The 17,903-nt window shown below is 38.1% G+C and overlaps 1 pseudogene; it reads right to left on the reverse strand.

The window, feature by feature from the left end:
* Window positions 1-7,785: 7,785 nt before the first annotated feature.
* Window positions 7,786-16,136, reverse strand: LOC133716208 (loganic acid O-methyltransferase-like; annotated as a pseudogene).
* Window positions 16,137-17,903: the final 1,767 nt, after the last annotated feature.

Here is a 17,903-nt window from a genome sequence, read left to right on the forward strand (position 1 = left end):
ATAATTGTTTCTCAAGCTATGAAAAGTTGACTATGGATTGAAGCTGAATCTGAAATTCATCATCTCTAAGTGGAAACATACTTGGTTAATTTAGCAAAAGAATAATGTAACAAAGAGAACTAAGCTGAAACCATACTTTTAGTCATTTAATTTTGATAAGTAGAAAAGAAAATATGATCTTCCCCACCATTTTTTAAGAAACCCAGAAAGCTTCAATTGTCAAAGCTTCACATCCCAATAGCCATTATTCATAGTTAAGTAAACCAAATTAAACCCACCTGATAATTCAGGTAGAATAAACAATAAGAATAACAGAGTTCATCCACCAAAATTAAATTTCTCCTCTTTCCAATCTCTATTGTAAGCAGGACAATTATACTTCACAATAATTAAAACTTTCAGCTTTGTATCCCAAAATAAGCAAGACACAAGCTTCAATCTATCTTAAAAGCACAAACCCAACTCACAGAAGAATACCAATTGCATGGGTACGAATCAAAAAAAGATTGAATCTGAAAGAGTAAGGTAAAGAGAGCAAGGTTGAACCTTTCAATGACAGTTGAGAGAGAAGGAGGAGAAGTTAGATGAGGATCGAATTATCCAATGTTGAGATGTACAAGAATTCTCCTATATAACAATTCAATGAAATCTGATCAATTTCTCGAAATAAAAAGTAAAGAGAAGTAGTCAAGCAGACTTTGGGTTTTGGAAATCTGACTGAGTAAAGCTCACATACCTTACTCCTTTTTGTGCAGTTATAGAGGAATCAGAGAAATTGGGTTCCTTTTGATTCTATCTGCAGAGAAGAAGCATAACCCAGAAGACCCAAAGTTTGCGCAGAGGAAGGAGGCGAGGCCGGCGAGAATCCACGAATTAAAGGAGGTCAACAGCGACGAGCTGAAGAAGAAGGCGATCTGAGAGAAGACGAGGGAGAACCAAACACCGAAGAAGAGGAAGGGCTATGTCTGCCTCGCGATGGAGAAAAGATAGGCTTTAGCTGTTTCGATGTAATTTTTCGAAAAATGACAGAATTGGCAGTTTGACAAATTTCATTCAACTCTCTACTGTTGGTGCTCCGTGTTTTCCCAAAGCATCTTTTAAAAGCTACAAATTGTAGCTTCCCAAATTCGGCTTTCCGGATAAGCAATTTCAACCAAAAGAAGCTTTCAAGAATTTTACCAAACACCATACTTTTGGCCCAAAAGCAGAAGCAGCCCCAAAAACACTTTAGGAATCAATCCCAAACTAAGCCTACGTTGGATTTGAGATTCCCACAATCGTCCGCCACTTAATGCCCTTGCGGATGTCACTTTGATGAGACAGTCTTCCAGTCATTAGGGGGAGATAAGAACACATATGTTCAGCAGGAACGACATGAATTGTCGTGGTCTGGCGCCACTATGTCTCATCTCGATCCTTACTAAAGTGACGAGATCACACATATCTACTGCAAACATACCTGCAAGGATGGACGTCCCTTCGAGAGGACGTAGTGCCACCCTACACGGAGGTAGGCATGGCTCCAACGCCAAAGAAAGTGGCATTCTGGCGTTACAGGCCATGGCCCCAGCTAGGATGCATGGGAGGCCCATGGGTTCGAAGGATATTTTGGCACAACCCAATCCTTGGATCATCGACACTTAAAATCCGTCTCATGAGTATCTTCCGGATTATGGTTATCGTTGGGGGACGCCTCAACGTCAGAACCTATTCCTGAGAATATAGAGCTCTATGAAACTTACACTGGTGTACATGAGACGTGGGATAGAAACTCCATCATAATTGATGATGTAGTTGCGCATTTCGTTGTGCATGAGTTTGTTGAGTCCGATGATATCGAACCACATTTCGTTGATGAATGAATGCCGACGTAGAGAAATTTGGCCTAAATGAAAAAATGCAATCTAGGTTAAGTTGGATTCTCAAATGAAGAGGAAGGTTTTTGAGCTAGTGATGCCAACACCTCCTAACATAAAGCCTGTTGACTAATGGGTCTTCATTAGAAAGTGTGGTAAGAAAAAGATGTGGTAATCTCGCCTTATGGCGCAAGCCTTTTCACAAAACGCCCTGGAATCGACAACGATGAGACATATTCTCTCGTAATGGATGTCACTACACTCCACTACCCTATCAGTTTGGTAGTTTCTGAATAACTGATCATGCAGCTTAGAAATGTGGTCACTACGTATCTCTATGGGGATCTAGATACGGAATGTACATGAAGGTTCATGGTGAACTTCATTTACCCAAGTCAAGTGGCTCTAGACCACGGAACACGTTTTACAAAGAGGTTGAAACGCTCACTAAAGTGACCACTTGATTGGGAAGGGATAGGCCCATGCGTTTCCATAACAAGTTTTGGATTCCATCACAGTTCGTGTTGGACATGATCTTCATTGGAAGCCCTTAAAGAGTTAAGGGAAACAGCTGAACACTTGAAATCCGTGTTTGAGATGAAGGGTTTTGGGAGAACACGATTATGTCTCGGTTTGGAACTTGAGCATCTTGTTGATAGATGCTTAGGCATTTTGACAAGGTCAAGCCTTCAAGCACTCCCATGATCTTCTGTAGTCTTGATCCTAAAAAGGATCCTCTTCGTCCAAAGGATGATGACGAAGACGTGCTAAAGGTAGAAGTGCCTTACTTAAGTACAATAGGCGCATTATTATACTTAGCTCAATGCACAAGACCAGACATCTCATTTGCAGTGTTAGTTAAGGTATAGCTCTGCACCAACGCGACGCCATTGGATTGGTGTAAAAGATATCTTTCGTCGGTACTTGAGATGTACGATTGATATGAGCTTGTTCTATCCCTACAGAGAGATGATGGATTCGGACCCATCACACACCAGGAACGCCGCCAACACTGGCCTGCGTCCATTATCTCCATCCCAAAACGACATGTGTTTTGGAAGGTTTTGCTGATATTAGGTATCTCTTTGACCCACACAAAAGTCTTCCCAAACTGGTTAAGTGTTCAGCATGGGTAAAGAGAGAAGCACCGCGTTTGGGCGACACAAGGGGGAGTGTTTAAGTAAATCGGAATTGTGTCTAGCTCAAACTCTAGGTTACTTGACCTAGTGGTAATAGAGTTTTAATTAGAGAGAATCTTGGAGAATATCTTAGAGATATCCATTCATTGTATGATTACCTTTCCTTGTACGATTCAGATTCTATGCATTGTAATCATCTATATAAAGAGGCCCATATTATCAATGAGAATACACAACAATTCTCTCTCAAATATCGTTTTCCTAAAACATTTTGGATTTTAAATTTAGATAATTTAACATAATTTCAATTCTTGAGATTGACTTTTTACTATGAATTTTTTCATAAATAGCATGTTAATATTATATAGGTGAAAACCGCCTAAACCGACCAAACCAAACCATCTTTAATTGGATTGGATTGGGTCAGGTTGAGCTTATTTTTTTTGATGACCGGTTTTCCAAAATGCCTAAACCGTTCACTTTGGCATAGAGATGGTTTGGAGTTAAAATCAATCCAACCCAATCCGTGTGCAGCCCTAGCTGTGTGGTTGCGACAGAAAGATATGAAATAGATAAGGCCATGTGGCATCTGATGCGGGAAGCGTGAACACGATAGTAAGAGATTCTGTCAAGCGTCGAAAGCCATATGAGATGAGCTAGAATCCACTAGCAATTACGGGCACAACCGTAAGAAACATAGAGAAACTTCTCTAATATTTGGTTTTTTATTGATAAATTGAATGAAAATTACAATCTAAGAGGTGCCTTATATATAGGGCACATAGCATAAACCTAATACAACTAGAAAACAAAAAGAATAATTTATTATAGACTAAAACTAGAAAACCTAATTAAACCTCATTAAATAAAAATCAGAAATAGAATCATAGATACTAAAGAATATTGCGCAAATATATAATTGGAATCCCAACCAAGATTTTGCTCGAGAATCCCGATATATCCAAAATAATAATTTATGATTAATTACATCATTAAGAACCCTATTTGAATACAAATTGCCAATATTCAAATTATTCTTCTTAATGTGAAGACGCTTCTTTCTTTTCGAGATTTTTTGTTGAAATTGGCTAAAATCTCGTCCTACATCAGCATCACATGATAGGCCTAAAGATGAAAGAAAAAAAATGGTCTGAAATGGTCAGCAAAGCTTAATTAAGCAATCGGTCCATTAATTACTTAATTAATTGATCACCATGTGCATGCAGATTCCATTCTTCAATTTATTTTAATTTTTTTTTCTTTTTCTATTTCTTCTTATCCACCAACACATGGCCTTCACATTCTTGATGATGTTGATCTTGGTCAACTCGTTCATTGATTGTTGACTTTTCTCATCATTTGTGTCGAAAATTCTACTTTGCTCTTAAATCGTGTCATTTCTTTTCGGTTTCCGTAATTCCGCTTATTTCCTACAAAATAAATAAAAATAGATTAATTATATAATAATTGACTTGAGGATTAACTTATTTATAGTGTTTTAGATACAATTACATGCATAGAAATGCGTTTAATCAAGAAGCCCCTACCATTTGGTGTAGTGGCATAAGTTTCCTCTTCATAATTGGGGGGTCATGAGTTTGACTCACGGAAAACTAGTTGTCGTAGTTAGTCCCTGTAGTTTCAATTTAATCAATTTAATCAATAACACCCCTAAACTTTCTAATTTCATCAGCCATGTCCAGTTTCACTTGTTCCGTCTAAGTTAGACGTTAACTCCAACGGTGGGGCCCACTTTAGGGGCTAAAATGGACATTTCAAGACAAAAAAAAACCACCTACTTCTTCGTCTGATCCTCCTCTCCCTCTCCTCAACACACTGGGAACCTTCACCGAGGTCTATTCTCTCTGTTCTTCGCCATGTGAAGCCTGAAACCCAGCTCTACCTCTCTCCGGCTCTCTTGTCTCTAAATTTTCTCTTACTCTATTAATCCCTATTCATTCCACTTATTAAGAAAATTTTGGATCCAAAGACTCAAACTTTCCCTTTCATTTCATAGTTTTTAGTGCTTCAAACCGCCTTGAAACAAAGAAAGAAACTTACACTGTTCATAAGACATGTAAAAATCCAAGCAATTATAGCACAAACAATGGGCTCACAGTTTCCACGAGTCCCAATCGTAAACATAAACGGATTAAAGAGCCATGCCATCATAGAAATCATCGACAAATTCTCCAGCATCCCATGAAGCTTTAGTATGGTCCGTATTAACAAACTCACAAGCAAATCTACATAATTTGAATAACCCAAAAACCATGTCAATTCAAACTCTGGCAAAAACAGCATAACCCACATTAAAACGAAGTAAAAATTACTGTACCTGCAGCTGAGAAGATGAATTTACCCCAAGAGCAAACTAGGTAAGAGCAAAAACGGGAGCAGAGGGGAGTACGTACCTATAGGTCGATCTTTCGAATGGGGATTTACCATAAGCCATTAGTAAAAAAGCTACTGAAAAAACTTACTTTCCGAATTCGGTGTTGCGTGGCTTCATCGGTGCCGTAAGTTTTTTCCCAATCAAAGTCGACCCGGTTCTATTTGATAAAGTACTGGATGATGCTAATCTTCGATATCAACCACAAGCTTAACGAGGCGGTTCCGGTTCTGTATTCGCACTAATCTACGACTCAAACTTCCCTTTCGTTTTGATGTTTTGTTGGACTGTTCAACCGGTTGAAGGTTTTCGTGTACTACTTGTCGGTGAATACAACATGAACTTGCTCTCCGAGGTGACAATTCATCGGGCGCTGTTGACTAGCGACTTATTGACTGTTCACCCTTCCCAAGCAGACTTGTCTGAAATGACCATTTTAGCCCTTACAGTGGACCCTAACATCGAAGGTAATGTCCAATTTGGACGGAACAAATGAGATTGAAGACGGCTGATGAAATTAGAAAGTTTACGGGTGTACTGATTAAATTGAAATAAAAGGGACTAACATGATGTTGGATCCAAACCTCAGGAGGGTAAACTGAAATAAGTCCTTATTTATATGAAAAGACCAAGCAAGAAGGCATAGCAAATTTATTAACAAAATAACGATTAAGGGATATTATAAAGGTGAAAATGTATTGTATTTGGACTTCTATGATCTTTTAAAGATTTTTGTGGAATTCAGAAGTCTAGGGGTATTCAATTATGATTGTTAAAGAATCTCTAAAAGTCTGGGCATATTCAATTTGAATTTTTAAAAGCAGATTTCAAATCTATGAAATTTCGGGAGTATTCAATAATGACTTTTGATTTTTTTTTGAAAAAGAATTTCATTAAAATTGATTAACTTTTGATGAGTCTACAGAAGTTTAGATGTATTAAAAAATCCATGAATTGTAAAAGGTTAATTTGCAAATGATGGATTTGCATAGATTGTCTAGTGTAAATTGTAAACAAAATAGGCTTTCATCAATCCAACCTCTAGACTCAAGATTTCTGTGAAATATAATTATCTTCTTTTTATTATGATAAATTTTATTTACACGTGCTTTTTTACTGGATACACATCTCATTAATTTTTTTGTTCAATTTTCTCATCAAACTTCCTCTTATATCCCTTCATATTTTATTTATAAAAAAAAAGTAAAACAAGAACAAACAAATATTATTCCTTCAACATGTTCTAAGATGAAATTTTTTTTCTTTTATTTTCTTCTAGTTCTTTTTTAATCTTTTCGAGAAAGAAAATGTTGATTGTGTTTTAGTTCTTCTCATTTGTACTTGGAGATTTGGTGAGGTGATCTCCAAATTAAAGAACTGAGGAAAAGATGTGGAACTTGGTTATACCCAACAACTAAGTTTAATGGGTACTAGTTTGGGAATTTCTCTCTCAATGAACTAGGTTTGTTGATATGCTCTGCAATGATGACTGCAATTTCTCTCATAAATCCTTTTTTTTTTTGGCTTTTTTAATAGGACGTGATAAGAGTAATATGGGGTTTAGAAAAATCCAAAAAATTAGAAACAAAAAGGGGTGTGTATTAAACAATAGAGGATGTGTTAATATAATTACTCTTTTATTATACTGTACTCTCTCTCTCTCTCTCTCTCTCTCTCTCTCTCTCTCTCTCTCGTACCGAGGCGACCTCCCTACCATTCTCGCCAAGTTATGCCACTAAGAGCTCATAGCCGCCAAAACCCTACTCCGACCTCGAGATCATTTTTAGCCTTCGAATACCATACCAAACTTCACTTCTATAACCCAGCATGCTTATATATCTACAAATTGAAATAATGAAGTTAAATAAAGTGAGAAAATAAGTTGTCGGCAAGTAATTCATGTATCTGATAAAAAAGTAATTATAAATGGTTTATTCTCTCTTTCCATAATGTGTCCTTTTATATATATAGGAATTATGCATGTTAAACTTTTGTTTATTAGAATTCTGTTAAGTGATGAATCATAAAAAGTTTATCCAATCTTCGAGAATCCATAGAAGTTTATCATTTGTCTTCACAAATTCATAAACATTTATCTCTTAAAATCTATGGAAATCTTAAGATTTTCTAAATTTGCCTACTTTAATTCCGTAGAATTTTGGAAATCATGAATTCTTTTTAAATCGATCACTTCAAAAAAGTTTGCATAAATCTAAATACAATACACTCCTTAGCCAATAGGTGATAGATAAAGAAAGATCTTAGCATTTTATTTTGTCAATTTTTGAGAGAGGTGGCTAACAAGTTTACAATGCAGCAATCTTAGATGTCACTTTATTCAGATAAGATCATCATGGAAATTCAAGCTACAAGCATGTTCAGACAATCTGCTTTACGTCTAAGAACAACAAGAAAGGTGTCCAAGCGGAGTGTTAATTATCGATTGTTCACATTTTTGTCGGTACAAGTCGAAGAGCTCATCTAAGATTTCTTCTCCAAATTGCTTCTTTAGCATCCCCTCCAAATAAGCTCTCATGTGAGAAGCAATCTTCTGGGATATTGAAAGAGTGTCGTCTACCAAGGGATGAGTTATGTCTGCCATTATGTCTATGCTAAAGCATCCATTTCGTTTGAGAGCAACTTCAAGTTCTTGAGGTGACATGGAATACACAGGCATGTTGAATGAATCTACCTTCTCTTCGCTAACAACTCCCTGCATAAAGGAAAAATAAACACATAGCAGGCATAAGGATGTGCTGTGCAATCCAACATAATAACAACATGAATTGCATGTTTGAATAAAATCTGCATTATTTGCTAGGTAAAATTAAGAATTTATGTGTACTAATAGCGCGCAATTTATCCTAGGGAACTATAATGCTATTGACGGTGAGTTAAACAAGCTAGGCATTTGTTCCATTTTTGAACATATTAGATTATTGACATCACTGGATGAATCATGGCTTAACTTTCTAACCAAGTCCATGAGGCAAGATCCAAGAAGTTGCAAGCTCACAAGAGAATGAGAATAATTAAGGAGAGCCGTTGTTGGTGACGAAAAATTTCGTAGAGGATTTTGACTCACCAATGAATGCGGACTGGAGCGGGAGCTGATCGGGAACAAACGAGAAGTTTCCTTGGGGCGTTGACTCGAAGTTTGACCGTCGGCTCGAGGAGGAGGGGGGTACCTGCAGAAAACCCTCCGATGTCTAAGCTAGTACGTTTCTTAATAGTGGAGCAGAAAGAATCGGAATGAGGTATCTTACTTGTTCAGTATGCCCCTATTTATAGGTGAGGGAGAGCTCGCACCACAAGTCGCTTTTTTATATCGCTTTGATAATTGTAGTTATTATCGCCATCATTCTGCGTTATTTAATAACGCCATCACTCCGCGTTATTTAATAACGCCATAACGCCAACCGTATTATTAAATAACGCCATCACTCCTCGTTATTTAATAACGCCATCACTCCTCGTTATTTAATAACAGCATCACTCCGTGTTATTAAATAATGTCATCACTCCGCGTTATGAAATAACGCCATCACTCTGCATTATTAAATAACGCCATAACGCCAACCGCGTTATTAAATAACGCCATCACTCCTCGTTATTTAATAACGCCATCACTCTGCATTATTAAATAACGCCATCACTCCGCGTTGTTAAATAACGTCATCATGCCACGTTATTATGACCGCCTTTAATAGCCTCCTTCATTGTGGTATTAACAATGGTAGTTATCGCCGGATTTACGATCGTCATTACCGGCGTACTTATGGCGAAGGTGAACCGTCACAATGGTAGGCCAAAATCGTTGACTACCCCCATAATGCCCCCAAATTTTCTCTTTGGACACTTGTTCTAAGAGGAAATTTCTAAAATCTAGCCCCGGCCCCGACCCGAGCCCAACTCTGAGGTTCCCTCTTTCAACGCCGTATGATCTCCTTCTCCTCCTTGCCTTGATGCAGCTATCACCATCACCTTGAACCTCGACAAGATTTGACACCTCGACGAGGTGACGCTTAATGCTTTTCGAATTTACGTATCCTTTAGAGTTCACCTCCTCAGCGATAACTTTTTTCCCCTTCGAGACCCTTTTTCCTTGCAAAGAGATATTTTTTTCTCATCGAGAGCATTGTTCTTCGCTAAGAGCTTTCCTTACCGAGAGCCTTTTTGCCGTCGAGAGCTTCTTCTCGTTGACGATGTTTGGTCTTTTTGTCTTGAGTTTTCCCTGTTGAGGACGGGCTTTCCTCGTCAAGGAAATTTTCCTCCGTTGCGGGCTTTCCTCGTCTAGGATACTTTTCTTCGTCGCGGGTTTTCCTCGTCGGGAGACCTTCCTCGTCGACAATGCTTTTCCTTCGTCTAGAGCTCCAATCGGCGATGTTTTTCCTTCATTGCGAGCTTTTCTCGTCGAGAGATCGGCCTTCCTCATTGATGGTGTTTTTCCTTCGATGAAGGCCCTCCTCGTCGAAGACATCTTTTCTTCACTGAAGGCTAATCGAGGGCTTGCTTTTCCTTCATCGGTAGTCCTTTTACTCCTCATATTGCCCCTGTGTTTTTCTTTGCTACGTACTCAAAAGCATAGGAAGAGTAACAGTCCGTCGCCTATACTTCAATGCCGTTCTTACCAAGAACCTGTACTTAAGACTTAAGAGAAGTTCAATAACAATGAAAAACACAAATTTATTCAGAGCAACAACAGTTCAAAATCAAACCGTATATGATGAATTCATGGATTACCCTCAAGGTGAAGAATTAGTTTTTGTATGGGACACAGAGTTGCCCCCATTTTCCTTCAAGTCTAATAAACAATATATTATTTATTTTGGCCACCGGCCTCATACATTCCTTTTGGCCCTCGGCCTCACACATACATTTTGGCCACCGGCCTCATACATTCCTTTTGGCCATCGGCCTCACACATACATTTTGGCCACCGGCCTCATGCATTATTTCGGCCACCGGCCTTGCGCTTATATTCCGGCCACCGGCCTCATATATTTATTATGAAATGAGATTCGGTTATAGCTATCCCTGTTTGTTCGGCGGGCAAGGTTTACCATTAAATCACACAAGTTAAGCAAATAATATTTTATTTATTTTGGCCACTAGCCACAAATACATTTCGAATACAAAAGGAAGTGAAAATCAAACAAATGATTATTAAAAGAAAGAACATCAGTCTATGTTACCTGGTTTTTGCCCCCTCGACCCTTATAATAATATCATCCGTGTCTCTTGGCGGGTCGCGCAATAGATTTTCATATAGGGGTGTACCTGGGAAGAGTCCTTCGCGGAAGGCGATTGCCGCGCATTGAGGGTCACAATTGATGTGCATCATCTCTGCCTTGAATCTCTTGAAGAAATACTCGATTTTCTCTCCTACCTTTTGCTTGGTGTTGAATAAGGTCGCCATGTCCTTCTTTTCTTTGCGGCTGCAGAAATATTGGGAGATGAAGGTCCTGCTCAAAGTGTCGAAATCCGGGATTGACTGAGGCTGGAGATCCTGGAACCAAGCCGAGGCTGGTCCCGTGAGACTTGATGGGAAGAGCTTACACATCAGCTTCTCATCTGTTGTCTCGATGGACATCTGTTGTTTGTATCCTTTGATGTGGTCTACGGGGTCGGTGGTTCCATCATATTTTTGGAAAACAGGGGTTGTGAACCGTCGGGGCTTTGTCTCATTTAAGATGACGTCGGTGAATGGGGATTTTCTGACGTCCCTCGCGATATCAGCCGCTAGCTCTCGGGGGCCAGTGCGCTTGCACTGTTTGATCATCTTCTCCATTTTCTCTCGCCACTCTTCATTGCGTGATCGCTTGTGTCGTCCTTCCCCGATTCTACCATTATCGTTCAGTGTGCCGCTCAATCTCTCAACCAAGGTTTCGCCTGCGCCACCGGCTATCGTGTTGATTATCCTGTGGCTATGGTGGGCATCGTTGAGCTCTTCATCCGAAGAGTGGCTGTTGAGCTGGAGGATCCTTTCGAGCCTTCTCTGTCGACGAGCTTCTCGGTCCTGCTTTTCCCTCCAGAGTTGCTCAACTTCTTGTCTCAGCGTTTGTGCCTCGCCAACTGGAGGCAAGTTTAGATCGCCGACCAAATTTGGGAGAGGCTCATTCAGGGGCTGGTCAGGGGGTTGGGCTTCGTCTCTCCCAGTCCTTAGAGACAGAAAGGGGATTCCACCAGGCACAACTCCCGCCATCACTTTTTAGGGAAAAGTGTTTCCCACAGACGGCGCCACTTGTTGGTGACGAAAAATTCCGTAGATGATTTTGACTCACCAATGAATGCGGACTGGAGCGGGAGCTGACCGGGAACAATCGAGAAGTTTCCTTGGGGCGTTGACTCGAAGTTTGACCGTCGGCTCGAGGAGGAGGGGGGTACCTGCAGAAAACCCTCCGATGCCTAAGCTAGTACGTTTCTTAATAGTGGAGTAGAAAGAATCAGAATGAGGTATCTTACTTGTTCAGTATGCCCTTATTTATAGGTGAGGGAGAGCTCGCACCACAAGTCGCTTTTTTATGTCGCTTTGATAATTGTAGTTATTATCGCCATCATTCTGCGTTATTTAATAACGCCATCACTCCGCGTTATTTAATAACGCCATCACTCCTCGTTATTTAATAACGTCATCACTCCGTGTTATTAAATAATGTCAACACTCCGCGTTATGAAATAACGCCATCACTCCGCGTTATTAAATAACGCCATAATGCCAACCGCGTTATTAAATAACGCCATCACTCCTCGTTATTAAATAACGCCATCACTCCGTGTTATTAAATAACGCCATCACTCCGCGTTGTTAAATAACGTCATCATGCCACGTTATTATGACCGCCTTTAATAGCCTCCTTCATTGTAGTATTAACAACGGTAGTTATCGCCGGATTTACGATCGTCATTACCGGCATACTTATGGCGAAGGTGAACCGTCACAATGGTAGGCCAAAATCGTTGACTACCCCCACAGCCGTTAGGGCTGCCTGGAAAAGTAAGTAGCATCAGTCCTCCATACACAATTTCGTGTGCCCTAGCATGCAGGAAGTATTCCATGTCCTCAGCATATTGAGCTTCGTAAGCCCTCACTACTTCATTTGTGGAGTTTGAGTAACAGATGTGACGTCCTTTATTCCAAGCAGGACTTTTTTTTGTCCAATACCTCTTTTGGTACTCTAGAAAGCCATTTAATGGCATGAGAAGAGTGAACATAGTGGATGGAAGCATTAGGAAATAGCCGACCATAGATACAACCCAGCACACCAGCTGCATAGTATTGGTTGTTCCGAGGGAGGGACTTGAAGAGCATGTTAAAGTTTTTTTTTTTTTTTTTTTTTTTTTTTTTTTGTAAATTCAATAGAGGATTAGGTGATATTAGTTCCTTTGCGATAGCCGATTTGGGGTGACTGACACCCACCCACAATCTCAAAAGAAAGGGGGCTATCACAACCGGGAACCCACCGCCCATCCCTCTATTTTATGTTATTAATAAAAGAAAAGAAAATACAAGAAGAGAGAGGGACATGAACCAAAACCTCTCTGAGAACAAAATGAAATAAAGCACTCAAAGTGAGCACTAAGCAATAGTTACAAACTGATGGATAGAAGAAGGACATGCAGTAACCATGCCTATATATGTGACCACGCAGCAACCATATATATGGAACACACCTATAGTTCATCAGCAACCATGCAGCAGAAACCACCATAACCCAAGCCCACCTTTTCATGAAGTCTATCGAACACCACAAAATTTGAGGTATGATCATTAAAGAATACTTGAAATTCAGGGATTTGAGAATTCATTCCTCGCCTTTGGTACTTGAGTTCGACAGCTTCATCTATGTTTTCAACTGCGAAAAATGTTTGGGTCCAACAGAGCAACCCAGGTCTGCAATTTTGAAGGTGGAAGATGACAAGAGGTCTATGTCAAGCTTTTCTGCAATTTGCCCTTTTTAGAAGTTTTTTGGCAACATCCACAACTCCTTTCTGCAAAAGCCAAGATTGTGCTTGGTTACTTTTTTTTTTTTTTTTTGGCTAGTTTGACGATGCTGCTTTTGGTTGAGAAGATCCACAACACTTGATTTTTTTTTCTTTCTTTCTATTTTTCTTAGCCAAATTTTACTGTAAGGACTGAGAAACTGTGAAGGTTCATACAATCAGATAAATTAACATAAAATAATTGCTAGAAAGAAATTCAACTATCTGATTTTGTAGTATTCTTAGACTATCCCAAGTCCTAACAGTAAAGAAGAAAACCAGCAAAGTAGAGTTCTTGGCATAGCTGTTGGGGCCATCTCCACCGTCCATAGCATACGTCCACTGGCCATTCTACATTAATCTACTGGTATCATCTTCTGCCATCTCTCTCTCTCTCTCTCTGCACTAATGGGAAGTCTGAGATTTTGTTTTGTGGTAGCATTGTTATATACAGCTATCAGCACAGGAGATTAATAACAAAAGTGGAAGACATTCTCTACTGTTATTTTTTAATTTAAGCAAGTTTCATTTCAGATCGGTATCTCATTATTTTAGCTTAAATCTACTGCACTACTGCACTAGTATTATTAAAGTTCATCTGAATTTTTTGCCAGCTGACGCTGAGATCGTTCATTACTTCATTAGCAATACGAGTAATTATCAGTTACGTAAGACATGCTCAAAAGTCTTAAGGACGGTGTATATATTGATTATATTGTCAGAAACAGTATGCTTAAGCAATCACAAACACATAATTTAGAACCTATACTAGATCAAATCATGTATATTCAAAAACTGAATTATGTTCCAACAGTGTTTGGAAATCTCCTTGAGTTAAATCCAAGTGAGAAGAAATCTCCTCTAGACAGATCTTGGAGAGGTAATATCCCCTTGAGATGGATCCGAGTGAGGAAGAAAATCCTTAACGGATCCCTTTGAGACAGATCTAATCCTCTTCAATGGAAACTGATTTCCATTGAAACTCCAACACTGAATTTAAGTATGAAATAGGGATTGAAAACAATATATCAATCCTGAACCTGCAGAAAACAAGAACATAAGAACATGAACCCAGAAAACTTACTTGATGCACTCCCACTGTCAATGATAGTCTTCTCCTGATTTCACCGTTATGTTCTCTTAGTATATGGGACTAAAACAAGAACCACACGTGCATCAGAAGGGACTGATCTGACATATTTATAGCAACCTTGCAAATCAGTTTCATCCATAAAGAAACTGCTGCAATACCTTAACTGCTTATCAAACCTCAACTGCTCTTTCAACTGCAACTTGATTTAAATTTAAATAACATATAAGCTTGTCTTAATATGAAATACATCATAAGCTTATACTATAGTCTAAACTTAGATTAATTACATATATGAAGTATTATGAAGTATATATGCAGAACACAAGTTCTAAACAATGTCTTGTTCCATAAGCAATGTTAGTTTGCTTACAATCTCCCACTGAACTTGACATTGATTTGAAATTGTAAGTGAATGCATATATAGATACTCACATATGAACTGATCTACTAAAGTGTGCACTGCAAGTTTAGACACTTAGGTTATTTAAACCAGCATATCTAGATTCTGTCAATAATGTCTAACTACAAAGAACCTAATTAAGAACATTATAGTGAATAAGGATAAACACTAGTGTTCCAAGATCACATTGCAGCAGACTAAAATCACATGAATCTCAGTTACAATAACAGTATAAACACACCTGTGTTATGAATGCATTCAACCACACATATGTATGTTTAAAGTCCTACCAAAATTTCTAAATTAATAGAATTGGCAATCTAATTATATTTCACACTACTTAATATTGTCAATCTGCAAGATTTGCTATTCATTGATAGCCAACTGAATTTGTACAACTTGAGTATGCAGAAAGACAATAAGGTGAAATTGCAAAAATGTAGATGAACTTTACTGACCAATTTAATGCAGAACAATGAAAACCACTCTATGCCATGATAAGTAAGGATGACGAACATCCAACTAGCCTTGTATAGGACATATTTTCCATGCTTTTCTTCGGTGATGCATTCTTGGGGTACTAATATTTATGAGACTCATCTCCCTTAGACATTGTTGACTCTTTTTTTTTGTGTTTCCTTCAACACACAAATGTTGCTGCTAGAAGATAAAATATCATCAACATGTAGGATCAGAAAAATGAATTTTCTCCCACGGCCTTAGTGATCATCTTCTATAAAACCTTCAAGCTGCTGTATTTAAATTTCTGCATTTTTCATTATTCATATAATACATTGCTTCTATAACTGAAATAGGATCATTCTCTTCTTCTAAATCAGTCACCATGATGATCAGATACATGTAATTATCATCTGATGTGGCTAGTTTTCTTGCTCTTACGGATTTTCTCAAGATTATAGCTTGTGATGCTTCTGCAATTTCTATGGTTTGTATTTGACACTGTACCACCTGCAATCTGCTCATTTTGTTCATTTGTGCCAATAATGACATTATCCATAATTGAATCACTTTGTGCTGCACACTTGGATTTTTCTCCATTGTCTAGGATTGATATATTGCTGCAATCCTAATCTGGAACTGATATGTTGCTGTCTTGATAGATAAATCACTTATCCATTTCATTAGCTACCTGTGATGAGTTTGCATCTATTTCTGAACCACTTGCTGCTATATTGCTAGAATCAGCCATTCCATAAACACATATAGTCCCAACCTCCTCTCCTGTAACATACTCCTTAATCTCATTAACCATACTTCTTGTTGCCTAGCCGAGTACTTTTGTGTCACTGCTTATCATATATCCAACTACTTTGGATTCTTCAACATTGATGACTTTGATGACTTTGTTATATATATGATTGTTGTTGCTTATCAATATATGTATTTATATGCATATACACAAAATCAAGACAATTTGCGAACCTGTTATAGCTTGTAAGGATGTTGGTCTTTGTCTTGATGATGTCTAAAGTTGATGTAGTTGATCCAAATTTTCTCCATGTGTTCTTGCAACGCACGAATTGCTTCTGATGTACGAAGACCATGCTTGTAAATCTAATTTCCAAACATCATTTTTGCAATTTCTGATACTTAAAATCTCCTTAGCTACCCTTTTATTGAGGCTTTCAGCAGCTAACCATTCCTCTCTAGCCTTGATTGAGTGTTGTTGAGCAGAATAATGGTCACCTCTTACAAAGACATTAGTGGCAGCTTTCGAATGCTGAGACGTTGACCTCATCATCCGTAATGCATCTGTTCATATCCTCAAGTAAACATCATCCTTTTCTTACTTAGGTTTGATGGGTACAAACTCCAAAAATCCAGTAGTTAGTTTCATATCTCCAGCACCATTAGGAAGCTTTGGTCTATATAAATCATATTTATTGCAGCCATAATATCCTCCACCAAACTGTAATCAGCCTAGGAGTAACTTGATCCTCTTCATGGAATATCTCTTATAGAATTTCCATCTAATAAGGATCTTTTACCATCCCTATTTTCTGTCATGAAAATCTTTAATGCTAATGGCTGGGAGGATGGCTCAATTTGTTTATGCTTGGTCAGTTGCTCCATGAACATCTATCGTATTGCAACTTTCTGCTCTATTTTCTTTGTGCAACTTCGGTATCTATTCATCCTTCAGAACTTCCTCCCTCTCTATTTTCATCAATGAATTTAACCACCAAAATGACATTTCATTTATGAAAATAACACCAAATATCGATAGAGCAAAGACAACTCCAGAAAACAAAAATTGAAGAACAACAAACTTACTTGAGGAACTGGATTGGTTCATTTTAATGCTTCTCCTTGCTTTTATTTGCTGCCAGTTCTCAGATGGATTTCCTTCAACACATTGATCATAATCTTGTACTCCCAAGTTCAACTCCATGTCACTTTACCATTTCCCAAAATTTGAGTCATCCTGTAGTTCAACCTAATTGATGCTCAAAGGAAAATGCATAAATGTGTATGAAATTGATCAGTAAAATCATTCTAGTTTATCATGATACTAAAATTTTCTGTATGTCCCAAATAAAATGAAAATTCATGATTTGAACATTCATTTCACACCAAATGCATATGTTCAGAAAATAAAACTCAATCATTTTCAAGATTTTGACATCCTTTGGGGTGTACTAATCTCCAATGATTTCTGAACGTTCAATTTTCATCATATACAAAATCAAGAACCAAATGTTTGCATTGATACCAGACTTCTTTGGAATTAAGGATCAAATTAAATTTTAAGTTGCTTGATTTTATTGTTGAAAACCAAATAAGACAATTAATCTCCTTTACACTAAGCCAGTTTGACAGCATTTAGCATCTAAGAAGATTTAATTGACTTTATATCAACAATGTGATCATGACTAACCTGAAAGCCATTTACTGAAATATGTATGTATATATGCAGAAAATGAACTCTTCTATTTTCGAGATTTGACATCCTTTGTGGAGTACTATTCTCTAATAGTTCTGAATGCTCATTCACCTAATATATACAAGATTATGAAAC

Source organism: Rosa rugosa, chromosome 6 (assembly GCF_958449725.1).
Source record: "Rosa rugosa chromosome 6, drRosRugo1.1, whole genome shotgun sequence".
Classification (NCBI taxonomy): domain Eukaryota; kingdom Viridiplantae; phylum Streptophyta; class Magnoliopsida; order Rosales; family Rosaceae; genus Rosa; species Rosa rugosa.